The 14,726-nt window shown below is 31.4% G+C and overlaps 1 protein-coding gene across 2 annotated transcripts in view; it reads right to left on the bottom strand.

The window, feature by feature from the left end:
- LOC126836800 (uncharacterized) overlaps positions 1-10,949 on the bottom strand; it is a 38,149-nt gene extending 27,200 nt beyond the window's left edge. For both annotated transcript variants that reach the window (XM_050570444.1, XM_050570445.1), the window contains exon 1: positions 10,599-10,949. The gene's annotated coding sequence lies outside the window, so the exon portion shown is untranslated. The remainder of the gene's footprint in view (positions 1-10,598) is intronic.
- Positions 10,950-14,726: the final 3,777 nt, after the last annotated feature.

Genomic DNA, 14,726 nt, shown 5'->3' with positions numbered 1-14,726 from the left:
AAAATCCAAATATACCATTGTAAAGTAGAGATTCCAACGAATAAAACTGCACCTAAAAAACGTAATAGTGACCGAGATAGAAATTGGCCCGTAAAGATACATTCATACATCTGAAATTTATCGACTACACGGTATATATATATTATATATACCTAAAAAACTGATATGGTTCTATTTAATTAAAATCCTTAATATTATTTACTAGTTTTATCTTAAAATAAACCCCCTCCCCAAAAAAAATAAGTGCTGAATAAGGCCATGGTGCTAAGTTATCATAAAAGTATAGCACGACGGGCTCGACTTGATAATATTATAGTTACAAATGGAAACATCAGCTGTGGGTCAATTTGGTCGTTATATAACAAACATATTGTGACCGCAGACAAACACTGTCCTTGGCCTTCCTCGCTTTCGACCGTGGATTAACGTCTAACGGTAAAAGCGCCCGAAACCATGTCTTTTTTATACCTACATACAATTTCGGATCTCGATAGGATAATGATTTGTGTTGACTTTTTTTACTCGATTTTTATACAATAATGGAACAATCTCAAGGAAATAACCGTGAAAACAATGTGAGAAATGTGAGTACTTCAGCTTACACGTTTTTTAAGTAAATAAATGTTAGTTATACATAATTTTTGTTTTGGTTTGTTAAGTTATTAAAACTATTAATTTTCATAGTTTCTAGATGGGGTTGATTATATTATTTAAACTACACTTCATTTTTTTCTTCTCGAATTTCTGTTTGATTCAAGAATACTATGTTTACTTAAAATTTAATAAATTATTTTATAATTAGTTTTAGTTAAAAAAAGAAGCTAGTTTACGATTAAATTAGGGTAGGTAAGGTCAATTGATCAATAAAGTTAATTGAGTGAAAAATAAAATTATTCAGCACAACATTTAAAATTCCTAACAATTAACAAAGCATGGGTTTGCTGTATAAAAAAAACCTAAATTATAATAATAATATAAAAAATTAGGTACTAACTTTTATTTTAAAATATGTAATCTTAACTTCAATAATAAGTAATTATCGTCAATAAAAATATTGTTACACACAAATATTTTTAACACAAATACATTATAAACATTATATTCTAAAAACCTAATTCAAACATTGTTATGCGGAAGGGTTATGACTTATGAAGGATCGAGTTTTCCATTTTCAAAGATTTAAGATAATATTATAATAGGTAGTTGTACAACAATTATTGATTTGTGTTAAGAAGACGTCATACACCCATTTATTATCGTGTTAGGTACAAGCAATTTTTTGCAAAATCTTAATTTAAAGGTTTAACTGTGATGTGTAATTACACACTTTTCCATAAAAACGTTTTTACGATTATTTTTAATGGGTATGACGTCTTCTGAAAAGTTACCGAAAAAAGGTCCTTTAACTCGTCAATATTTAACTTAGACAATTGTTTAGTAAAATAACTGACGAAGTATAGGTATTTAAGTCTAATATGCTGTCTAGGCGCCTTCAGCGTCTTCGGATTCCACGGCAGTATATTATATATTAATAATATTATAATATGTAGGACACGGTATGTATGTGTATATATTATATGCGTTATTGTAAGTGCCGTGAGGACGCGCATAAAATATTATATTATTAAAATATATTATGTTCCTCGACCTCGATCTTCTCTCTATATTTGATATATTATACATAATATAATATAAGCAAGAACACATTCGATCAACCGTACACATTCTAGAGTTCATACACATACACACACATAGTCGAGAAACCTAACTGGACAGCATAAAATAATGTTTTAAAAATGTGTGTCGTGACTTGTGAATATAGAAGACATTTTACATATAATAATAATAAAATGTACCAATAAAGTGATACGCGATTTCGTTGGTTTTTATATGTATTCATTTTTTTTTTGTCAGTTCCTATATTACTTGTGGCGGTCAGTGATCTTGTCTGTTTATCGCGTTTGATCGTATAGACGTATAAAAAAACTGGTAAATATTGGTCAAGTACTAGTTAATAAGTAATAACATACATAAATAAAATACTGGTTATAATACACAAAAATGCAATAATAATTAAATAATAGTGCAGTTAGTTTAATAAAAGGTAAGAATCTGAAGAACATCATCGCTGTACCTAGGCAAAACACCAGTAGCTGATATTTAAACTAAGCTGGTCACGTGTACCTAAGTTATAGCTATTGGAAATCAGGTTTTTAATTACATATTATATAGTTTAACATTTTAAAGGAAGAGTAGAATTTTTTTATACTATTTACGGATAGCATTCAAAATAATAAACCCAAACATTGTAAACGAATTTTTTTTTGGTTCAGAATATTTAATAATGCAATTTATCGATTAATAGATATTAGTTAAATAATTAATTATTAATACAATAACTTTGTGAATTTAAGTTAAAACATTACTAATTATATAAATTAAAAATGTTTATTTAATTTTTTGTTGATTTAGTTGTGTTAAAATAGTTAATATCAACTTAATTCAATTAACCACGAGTTGATTTGAAGGTAGAAGGTAGTTATACCCATTTTACACCCTCTTATCAAAATATTATTTAAAAATAATAATACATAGTTATCTAATAAAAAATCACTTTGTTTCATATTGACTATTAGGATTTAAGTTAATATATAGGGTGAAGGAAGGTATTTAAATAACAGTTATTTTAACAATCAGTGTGATTTTCAAGACAATTTTCTAATAGGGAATTACGCGATACAATCAAACAAACTATATCACGAAATTACTTATGCCACGAAAATACCTTCACCCTACATTTTAGAGTTAGGTTTATAAACCTAACAAATGCAAATTGTTTGCAAATTATAATTTGCAAACAAAATTAAGTTTTCGTTGTCTCTCTTTGTAGCCCATCAATAAAGGTTAAGTTAGTTAAACTTATTAACGTGTTAATTCCCATATTTTCCTATTATTCATAAAATAATATGAATAAATAAAAAATTGTGGAACTCAAATTGGCTGTATAATATAATTGAGCAAACATTAAACTAAATAATATAGAACAGAAATTCATCCCTAATGATATTTAGATAATATATTATTATTTATAAAAAATAACAGACTAAATGGGAAAAATATAAAATATATAATACATTTGTTTAACACAAAACGTTCAAGCCAAAGAAACATAATATGTTACATCAGTTTAAACCAAAAATTACATTTACATTCACTTTATTTTATAACTGTTGTGTTCATGCGATAATATTATAAATAGTATTACAATATTGATTTAGGTACGAATTAATTTATGACGTACACATAAATAAGTCTTTAAGTGAACCCGTGGGTCGTTTTCAAGTGCAGTATTGGTTGGTAAACAGTTTTAGTGCACTTGACCTGAACTCTGCTCACGCCAGATCACACTAGAACAGCTGTCAAAATGCAACCAATTCCGTTCATTAAAGACCACAAAGACAACCTTTGTTAAAATATGTTGGAACAGTTTGTTTGTTCTGTTAACATTGCAAAACAATGAGCGATGTACATTATTATATTATTTCATGCAATTTAAACATTATGAATTATGTGTGTGTGTGTGTGTATTACACTGTATTACAAAGGTGATTAAGAACCGTGTGAATTAAACAAAATAACGCTATAACAGCTAAACACAGCGGCACACTTTTAGTTGTTGTTTTTTTTTTTTTTTTTACTGCTTCTTTGAGTTCTATCCGCGATGAATGCTAAAGAGATGGCGCTAAGGAATTTTTCGCGGGCGACAATATTCTAATACGTTACAACCACGCATTCCAGTTAGGACTTTTGGTATGTGTGCTATTCGCTGTTGCCACGCCAAAAACAGACCCGTACCCGTGTAATGTCCGCATTGCTTGAGTCGGTCACCTTAGACTCGGCGTACGATAACATTCGCAGATGTAATGGCGGTTATATCGGTTTTGCTTCGTCTGACCGAACGCACCTAAGGTCGTGCACAACCGACGTGCAACGCCCTCATTCCCGGCGGTCGTGTTTTGATTTTAACTAAGAAACCGTACATTTCGGGGCCCACCATAGACATATTTTTAAGATAATATGTGGACGCCTCCACGCTTTAGGTTGACCTGTACGAGCGGTCAACGTACAGCGCAGAAAACTGATTATAATTGAACCGTAGAAGAAAAAATAACATTATCGATGTTTTCTTACGAGAATTCAAATGCATGCAAATAACAGTGGTCAATGTAAACAATCTGTATTAAAACATTTAAATACACGAAATGATGGGAACCAAAACAGTACGAGTGACATATTTTTCAAGACAAGTTTTTAATTTTACAATATTTGTTGATATATTTTACGTCTACCTGCGTTTTTTATATAGTCTAATAAAAAATTGCCAATGACAAACATTCACCTAATAGCATATAACTGGTAGGTTCGACAGTTTGAATTGCACAGCCAAAAATATGAAGTACCTAAAAATAATATTATGTCTCACAGAAATTTGTACTATTATTTACTTTTTAATCTTTGTTTTACTGACTCTCTTACCCTATGCAACTACTTTTCCCTCTATTATATTTTATTAATTTCTTAATATATATTTATACAAGCATTTTAACTAGGGGTGACTAAATAAAAATCAAATGTTGAAAACCCCTGAACAGTTTTAAACATTTGAAGCATATTATTATGACGTATGGGACATCAGTTTCGAAGAGACTGAATGTTTCATTAATACCAACTCTGATTTTAAGTCTGTTTTCATGTATTTATGGGTTTTAACTGCAACATGGTGTATATAAAGTAAAAATATAAATGAAATATAGGTACCTATAAATACAGGTAGAGACAAGTGTAATCATTCTAAACAAATGCATCGCTCACTATGTTGTATCTAAATGAAAACGAAAAGAATATAGGTAAGACAATTTAGCGTTTCATTCCAAAGGCACATCGCAACTGTCAGTTTACAGACGACAATAGACGTTACCCATTCGAACACAATGATGACAGCACGTGGCTAAGAATGGTGACTAAACGAGCAAAAAGCTTGAGACAGTCGACGATTCAACCGTCAATGTACTAAATTGATCAAACAAAAAAGAAATCGAATCGGTAATTTCCAGAAGTGAGACACAGCAATGATATGCTAAGTGCCTATAATTTATAATATTTAAATACAATAACGCTGTTTCTATTTAGCCTATTCGTGGATCATTTGAGAAGCTTTAAAAAGAATTCTATACATTTAACATTAAATAGTTTGGAATTTAAACAAATAATTTTAATTGAAAGTAACTTGCTTCAACGATCAACTAAATGATTGATTCAATTTTTTTTGGGGGCAAAGCTGGGCAAACATTTTTTTTTCAAAATGACACATCATATTATGTAGAAGAAATTTCCCTAATCCAAGTGAGGCTAAAACTTTTCCTAGAACCTAGAACTTTATACACTACTAACCGCCATTTTGCCCCTTTACAAAATAAAATGAATAGACATTCTTAAACTCCAAGGGTATTAAACCGTCAGTGCATGGGCAATTATTTTACTATTTTCTAAGGGGGGGGGGGAGGGCAAGTTTTCGCTTTTGAAATACCACTCGCGCAATGTATACTTTGTTAACACAATAATGTACTATAAACTCTGCGAAACGGGCACTAAAGTACCAGAACAAACAATCGCGGTATGCGTCTGATTTCTGAAGTGCATTGTAATTAACCAGTGAACCGAAGAAACGGTGGCGACCGCGGCAAACGATAAGAAAGATCTATTGTATTTACATAGGTATTTTTTTTTCACTCGATATTAGCTCTCCACCAACACTGTGGTTTTAACCGAGTAGTCTCGTGCACAAAATACGTCATTTATTTCCTTTGAAACTCTACCCGTTGCGCGCTGTACAACCCGCACATAATCCTAGAATACACCTTGCATTTTTATACCACAGTGCGCTTTTGTGTTTAATTATTATAATTTTATATATTAGACTATGATATGGCAGTATTTACAAACAACATAATCTTTGAAAAAACTTGCAAGCCGAACAAAGTACGACTTCAAATATTTTGAAATCTGCAATGCTCTGAAGAATATTTTTGTATTATTTTTTTATGGTATACTGTATTGTACTGTGTAACGTTTCTACAATAATATATTTTAGCAACTAGCCTATAGCTAGAAGTGAATGCTAGATAATGTGATATTTCATAACAAAAAATTGTATTTTGCAAAGCTGTACGAAAATCGATAATTAATCGCAATGTTTAACACTAAGAGATCAACATATTATATTGACTATACTGTCCATTTAAGCACTAAATATTTTCAATAAACTTAATAAAGACGGAAGACTATGTTTATATTATTTTGAGAATTTATTTTCTGTGTATTAACACTCCACCACATCAGTGGCATAGGCATTGTTAGGGTTTTAAGGAAAACCAAACCTCCAAACCAGTGATTAGAGTGTACATTACTAATATTTTACTGCGTTCGGTTTGAAATGTGTGTTTTTAGCTCCTCCACACTATCTTCTAGACTGATTCCTTGCTTCGTCATTGTATGGGCCATGTTTTAGCAATATCTGTACTGTACATTAAGTCACGAGTTTTCGTTCTCTACTGAAGAAGACCGAAGGTCGATGAACATACCGAGGTCGAGCCGCGAGCGATTTAGGAGGTTTAGACGATAAACCAAATCATATTAAACGACCCGCCGACACTTCCAGACAACGGGTGTAGTAGCAATAACGATAATAATAATAATAGCATCGAAACAGGTTTGGGTACCTATACAGTGTTTGAGTGCAGGTAGTGTGATCTCGTCGCACTGGAACATCAAGTCGATGGGGATTGCATTGCGAAAATGTAAAATATTTTTACTAGTGGGAATAGTAGCTGAACTATTTTTTTTTGTTAAGTACAACAGAATCGGCACGACCTAATCATGTCGGCTGGCGACACAGGTCCAGCGAATTCTTTGTAGGCCTGTTTCACTCGTTTAATTCACCGGCCAACGGTTTGGTCTCTCCAAAACCGTTTGAAAATTTAAAAAAATGGCTTACCTATACTGATATAAACACAATATAACATAATATATGTAAACAGCTGCTAAGTGCTACTTTGTTTTGGTAGAACGGATGACCTGTACGCTAATCGTTTGTGTGTTTCCGGTAGCTTCGTGTAAAACACGCATGTCTGCTTAAGCATTGGGTTTCTTTGGTGTAAATAGAGCGATTCTTTAATTATATCAATTAATTAAGGCGTTTTTGTTAACAGTACTCTGGTACTCTGGCCAACGGTTCTTTGCCCGGTCTAAAATATATTATGCTGGGCACCGGCCTTTTGCTCTACCAGCTTGAATAATAATAGGCGTAATAGGTGTTAGAAGCCAGAAGGTCGTGAGAACGCTGAATAACAATAAGAGCTAATATTATGTACGGAAACCCGTTAATTTAATATTAATTATGTTGTGACTACCGACTAAAATATGTGTGGGTGTTCGTATGGGTATGTGCACGCGCCTACTAAGATAGTTTAACCTATACACCTAGGTAGGGTCTTATCTCTCTTATCTTATCAGATAAATCAGTTGATTTTTTCGTTATGATAACCGGTGTCGGTATCGGTTTTTTCGTTATGATAACCGGGGTCGATTTTCCGTGTGTGTGTCAAAGCAGACATAAAAATTTCAAAATATAATGTTTAACACCCGCTGTACACCGTTAAAAATTTGATAAAAAACTACCACATTTATCTTTTTTTCCTTAACCTATACAACTGCCATTCATTTGTTTCGTCTTTCTCTACATCTAATACTCGACTCTAATTTTATAAATAAAGCCTAGACTAAATATAAGAACATGTACAAAAATAACATTATAAGAAAAACTTGAAATAGTGTAAAACTTAATATGAATTTGAACTATTTTTAAACCCAGCTAAGACACAGAGGGAGACACTCGTGGTAGACTTCATATGCAAACTTTTGAAATATGATCGAAACGCTTATACTTAAGTTCTGATAATGTAAAGGAATAAAACAAATATGTTGGAGAGGGTCGCAAGGAAATAACAGAGACATTAAAAGCATTTTGGCATGGACACCAGACGTCTCAGTAACTATGTTAGTATTAGACAATGATCGGTTGTCAGTCACACGTCACAGTCGTTTCCTTTTTCAGGACAAACGGTAACGCATTACCGCCCATGATCTTCTCGCTGTACTTAGGTATGCCGTATGTATGTTAATAGTAAAACCGCAACAAGTTACGTTTCCTTACATAATACTGTAATATGCCGTTTAGTGTTTTAATTGCCTTATCGGAACGAAAACGGTAGAAACCGCTAACCAACCTAACCTAGCTCATCCAGTACTCGCATAAGACTATAAGACGCCGTAACAGTATGTCAATAGAAGTAGTACTTACTACAGAGGGGAAGTCTCAGTCGACTCTCTTATACATATAGTTTTTTTGTCATAACAGACTACATACAGACAGACCCTCAAATAAACCCCATCAGTCCACAAAGTTATAATAAATAAACAAATTTATCATTATTAATTATGGCATAGAAGCTACGAATGTGATGTTCACAACATCTTAGTGACCACAAACCATAAAAACGAAGTTTTTAGCTCCAAGTTTCATTATTTATTTTTAAAATATGTTTTAAATGATCTATTTTAATAAGCTAAAAAATGTTAATAATACACCAAACACATAGTATAAATTTAATTAACAGATTTAATTTCGTTTTAACTGCTTAACTTATTAATAAGTTCGAATTGCTTATACATTGTGTTGTTAACTTAATTTCCATAAAATTTGAAATCATAATAACAATAAAAATAATAATAAATCGTTAATACGTTGCATTATCTTAATGTTTGGTATTTATGTACGTACATTAGTTGCAGATGATGAAATCTTTGCAAATTGGAAGACCGGGTTAGGCTTAAAAAGCGGGTGGTTATTAGAGTAGAAAAATGTGAGCATTTGAGATCAGTTACGGGAGATGACAGTTAAATGAGACGGAGAAGGGCGACAGGTATAATTTGTGACAAAATGGAAAAGGAGAATCGAGATTTGACAAGGAAAACGAGGAATAATGTATTCATATGATTTGGAGGTATTGAAAGAAATGAAACAGTAAAACGTTTTGGAGAGATTAGAGACATTCAGAAATATATGAAGCCAAAAGTTAAGTGAATGGAAGTTGTATAAAAATGTATGAAGCAGGAAGCTATACCTATGTGTATATCATATAGTAGATAGAGTGGTATCTAAAGAAATGTTGACAGAGTTTGTTAGACTCTGTTAGTTTGTTTAAAGAATTTGGAGACTCAAAATTCTTTACATTACTATTTTTTCTCTCTTATTGTTTATTTACGACACTTGTTAGTTTTTTTACTTTTTCTACATATTATACATAAGTAAATACATATTATAATGTAATATAGATATACCAACGGCGGATAAGCGCTGTCCAAAAAAAACATATTTTTCAACGCAGTATAATGTATCGCCTTATTGTTATTTTATAATAGCATACAAAACATTTCCCAAACCATATCGTACCCTTTTAGGGGTACTATAAATTATAATAAACGATTATTTCAACAGCAACAACAAATTCGGGTTATCCGATAATTGATCTGGCAAGAATGATTTACATACATTGACTATATAGTTTAATTTACGCGTGTGTGTGTGATATTAATTAACGGTTACAAACGGAACGAATTAATAACATACCATTTAAAACCGTTTCTTATAAGGTTCACACTAACTAAATTGTTTTGTCGTAGTCTTTAACGCACTAACGGGCAACGGCTATATTGTTTGGATAGGTCGTGTTGATTTTGTGGCAAATAAAAATGTTTTAGAGTAGATTTTTTTCATATACATAAAAGACCAAAGCTACTTGAATCGTAAGCATTGGCGAGATGAATCCCAATCGGTTTCATTTCTAAGACCCGGTTAAAAACTATAATAATTCTACAACTGACAATATATAATAAATGATAATTACCCAGTCGTAAAAATAGTAAACTGCGCTCGACGGTTGGTTAAATTTTAAATAAACCGTTAAATTAAGAAAAATGTGTTGACATCTTATAATTAAATTATACTATATTATAAAGATTCCGGTATGTTGATTGTAAACTCTTGACTGTAAGCTCTTTTGTTTTTTAATAAAATCATTAACCTATCTATAATTTAAATTAATCGTTTTCAAAATTAAAAAAAATATATATACAACTTTTCTGTTATTTCTGTGAAAACAAATTTAAATTTATCCAAGTCTCTTGAGCTAATTTAAAAAAAATTAATTTTGCAACAATTAAGTAAGTTTTTAGTTAAATTGCTTAAGTTCAATGTTAATATCGACATAATGAAGTAACTCGATTTAAAATGAGCCCTCAGTTGAACCCTCATTTTTATTTTATACAATTTGTTTAAATAAAAATTATTAATTAGTTGGCTTTTAAGGTATGATAATCGAGGTTCTAAGAAGTTATAAAAAAGATATAGTTCAGTTGAAAAGTTTTAATTAACGCCACTGGAGCCAATATATATATACAATAATTTGTTAACTACTCACGTTTACAGAAATCCGAGATTTTTGGGTTTCATTTTTTGAACTTGCAACAAACTCGGCGGATCTCTGGTCGTTCGGGTACAGCAACAACAATTCTAAGGCGATCTCAGTCGATGGTTTTTCAAAGGTTGGCCAACATGACTTTTGAGCTGGCTTTATATGAATTATTTTTCGAAGTAAGATTTGGGCGCACTCAAAATCGAAAATCCGTATACCTCCTAACCAACGTGCTTCGAGTGGGGTTTTCCGAAAAGGTCGTACACGATATTGTAAACCTTTTATCAATCCACAAGCACAAGAACAAACGCGGACAGTGCGGCAGGAAGGTCGACGGTATGGTTACTGCCGGCCGGTCGGTCGTGTTGGGTATATTATGATGTTATTACATAGTGTCTGTGTATAGTATTTTTTTTCTTTTCTTACCTCTTGGCGGGGAGAGAGCAATGTGGTGGCGGCGGCGGCGGCAATTTACTATTACAAGAAGTCGCTGAACGACCGCCGTACCTACCACTGCACAGTAACAACAGTGTCGTGTACCCGTGCGTACACATAATCTACATTATACAGGTATATGTACATATTATTATTATACTTACCCGCACACACAATACAGCGGCGTGGTCAATGCTCTCTTTGGGTTTTCTGATGGTACCGCCGAGTGTAGATAGGCCTATGCCTATGTGTACTGACATCAGAAGCAGCAGCAACAGCGTGTCTACATCTCTAATAAGAATATCGAACCAATGTTATATTATGTATGTATATTGGTATGCATGACGAAAATGAATAGATACACGCATAATATTGTACCTACCTACCTACACCAGCACCGGTACACATACAATGCTATATCGCATAGACCCGAGGGTTGTGGCTAATAATTGTTCTCGCTCGTATTGTCTTCCCGTCAGAGTCCATCGACTGCTGTCTATACAATAATATATTGTGTAAAACATACTATATAGGTATTAACCCCGCGCTGTTTTCGAAATCCCATCAGTACACACACACAGATACTCTAGAGGCCGTGCGAATTATCTCTGTATCACAATAATACCGACCGAAATCCACCTACCACGCCCTCCCCCACCCCATTCGACAGGTCAGAGGACAAGAGCAAAATTCTTGCATTGCAACACAACCAAGTTTATTACCACCACTGCTATTACAAAAGGTTAAATCGTCGATTCGCTTCATTTGGAGGCGTCACAAACTCCGCTCTGGGTAAAAAACAAGGTCGGATATTAACCAGGTCCAATCTCAAAGATATATATTACTCTGACTAAAAAAAAAAATGATTTGCAATTCAGTCAGGAGTACCTGAATCGTTTTTATCCGTCAAAGAGAAGAAATGTTAAAAAATGTCAGCCTTTTAAGACCATTCTAAGCGGTTCCTACAGAGCCATATTTTCCCTATTGGATTAACACGTAATAAAAACGTTATAAAAATTACATTTTTCGTTAAAACCGTCATAACTTCAAAACATATAAATATTTTTTTAATTTAAAAAAAGATTCTGAAAGCTGACAATTACTTTCCAACTCTGGATTGTAATCAAATTTGTATTGATACTTATATCTCCACTTATTCACCAAAGACCCTAAGAGAAAAAGAAAGAAATTAAAACACCAAAGACATGGACACTGTTTAAGAAATGCGTTCAAGTGAGAAGTGTATAAAATGCTAAACGACATATTTAAAATTGCCATAATTTATTTGATTAAATTTACTATTTAAATTATATTAGTTTGAACTTATGAAAGGGGAGAGGTTAGTATTTTCAAACAAAATTCAAAAAACAGTTTTAAAATGTTAAAAATATAATCCCAACTAGATATAATATAATATTGTCCTGCCGGATGTTCGGATTCCGTAGGGGAAGTTAACTTAAGAAAATTATAACTCTTAATTATATTTGTACAGTTCAGGTAATTTTATTCAATAAACCCTAATTTTTTTTTTAATTGATCACCAATTAGATTAGGTAGTTTGCGTGACGGTAGAAATAAAATATCTATCTAGTATACATTATGGTACTAATATGTTATAATATACAGTATTTGAAAATAATATACCTACATTATGCTTCCTGTGTTTACCGTCAACGTCATCTCAATGTTAATACACAACAGTCCAGTGTATATAATTATTTTGTGAAATATGTTTCGTCATTAAGTATAATTATACCGTGAGTAAAATATATGTACGGTTTAAGAGAAATAACCACCTGTCATCAATCCTCCGTTTGAATAGACCGAATGCGCCTCGCCCGCTACAGCAAACAAACCTAACCACTACATAAGCACCACTGAAGGAGCACAAAATGTATACATGTATCCTAATAAACCTTAACCTAATGTCAACACTGACATTATACCTATGATGCGATAATGTTATTTGTATAGAAATTTTAAAAACATCATGGACCCATAATTTTTTGTTGTTATTGAGTTACTATTTTTAGGGATTAACTTTTCCAGAAATAATTAATCTTCAAATGTTGTAGAGTAATCGTCATTAAATCTTAGCGGCTATCGCCTATTTCTATACTCACTTTCCACATAATAATTGAAGGGCACAGGGGAAAAACGGTAGTAGTCACATTATGAAAATTTTAGAGTATAGCAAAAACAAAGTTCGTGAATTCTTCTCCCTTTTACATAAGAACAAAAAAAAATCACATTAAATGCTATTCTAATAAAAAAATGTAATTATTTAAACAATCTATTGACATAAATTAAAAAAAAATGGCATAAATTTAAAAAAACTATTTGAAAAAAAAACTTTTCATAATGTGACTACTTCTGTTTTTCCCCTGTGCCCTTCAATTACTTTTAAAACAGTAATTTTTTACCCAAAACTATGTTGTGTACTCGCATCTATATGAAAGGGTTAAGGGTTTCTTTAATTTTCTTTCTTTCCAAACTACTTTTTATACTTTTTTTTTCTATTCTCTCCTGTTTTTTACTCTCATTATGTAACTTTGATTTTAGTTTATTCTGTAATTATCTGATACATTCATACAGATAATTTTGTTTTTAAGAAACTTCTCATCAGCATTTCGCAAGTTGTAACTCCCTGGCAAGTAAATGGTGGACACCTACTTATAATCAATATATAATGCTACTTCAATTTATGTGTGTTCATATTTTAAAATACTCGGTTTGAAATATCAGCAGCAAGTTTTTTGAAAAGCAGTTATTTTGTGAGGTATGTTATTTTTTTATAATTCACGCTCCTAAAAGTTTCTCGAATTCTAGTTTATGATAATATGTAAACTGTACTGTTCTATATAGTTAAACATACCGGACCAAAAAAATACAATTTTCTCTCTACTTTTGGATTTGGTAATGCGAATGCCAAACGACTTTCTTGTAGAAGTTTAGTACTAACTACAATATACACAAATTATTAATTAGCCAATGCCTGATGAATTATTTAAAATACATTTTTATTTAGCGTGTAAAATCATATTTTAGATAGAATTAGTTTTTATTTTATCGCATATATTATCATAAATTTAACCATCTTAAGTAAGTTTTTTCGATATGGTTTTGATTACAACTATAAAAGAGCTAAGTAAAATAATTTTTTATGTATGTTGTTTATTTATAATTATTTTATTTTATAATTTGAATATTGCACTCAAGTTTTTTGTATACCTATTACATACCAATATTATTAGCACAATTTGTTTAACAATCATTAGCTAGCATAGTATTAATAATAAAGTCATGATTTTTACCTATATTTATTTTCCAATCATCCATACAATTTTTTTACTTTACCATAAAATAACTCCCATATTTTCCATTAAGCAAACCTAACTAAAACATAAAATAAAATTCAAGGCTTTAAATTGTAATATATGATTTATTTAGTTTAACTACAACTTGTTGGTGTATGATTGGTGTACAAAGTCTAAAGTCTAACTAGCTCTAAAGGACTAAGAAAAGATAATATATTCTAATAACAATTAATAATTTTACTATAAAAAATTGTTGTATTAGAATGTATATGTTCTCAAGTTTAAACATATTTTCAAAAACTAAATACACACAAAATCTACTACAATATATGAATCGCTATCGAAAAACTAGCTAAACACTATCAATAAGTTAAAATTAAAG

This window comes from Adelges cooleyi, unplaced genomic scaffold (genome assembly GCF_023614345.1).
Source record: "Adelges cooleyi isolate 19-005CV unplaced genomic scaffold, UGA_ACOO_1.1 ACOO_flye_CR_arks_rails_tigmint_CR_PRNA_247, whole genome shotgun sequence".
NCBI lineage: Eukaryota > Metazoa > Arthropoda > Insecta > Hemiptera > Adelgidae > Adelges > Adelges cooleyi.
Note: the sequence above shows the minus strand (reverse complement) of the source record. Positions and strands in the feature narration are given on the sequence as shown.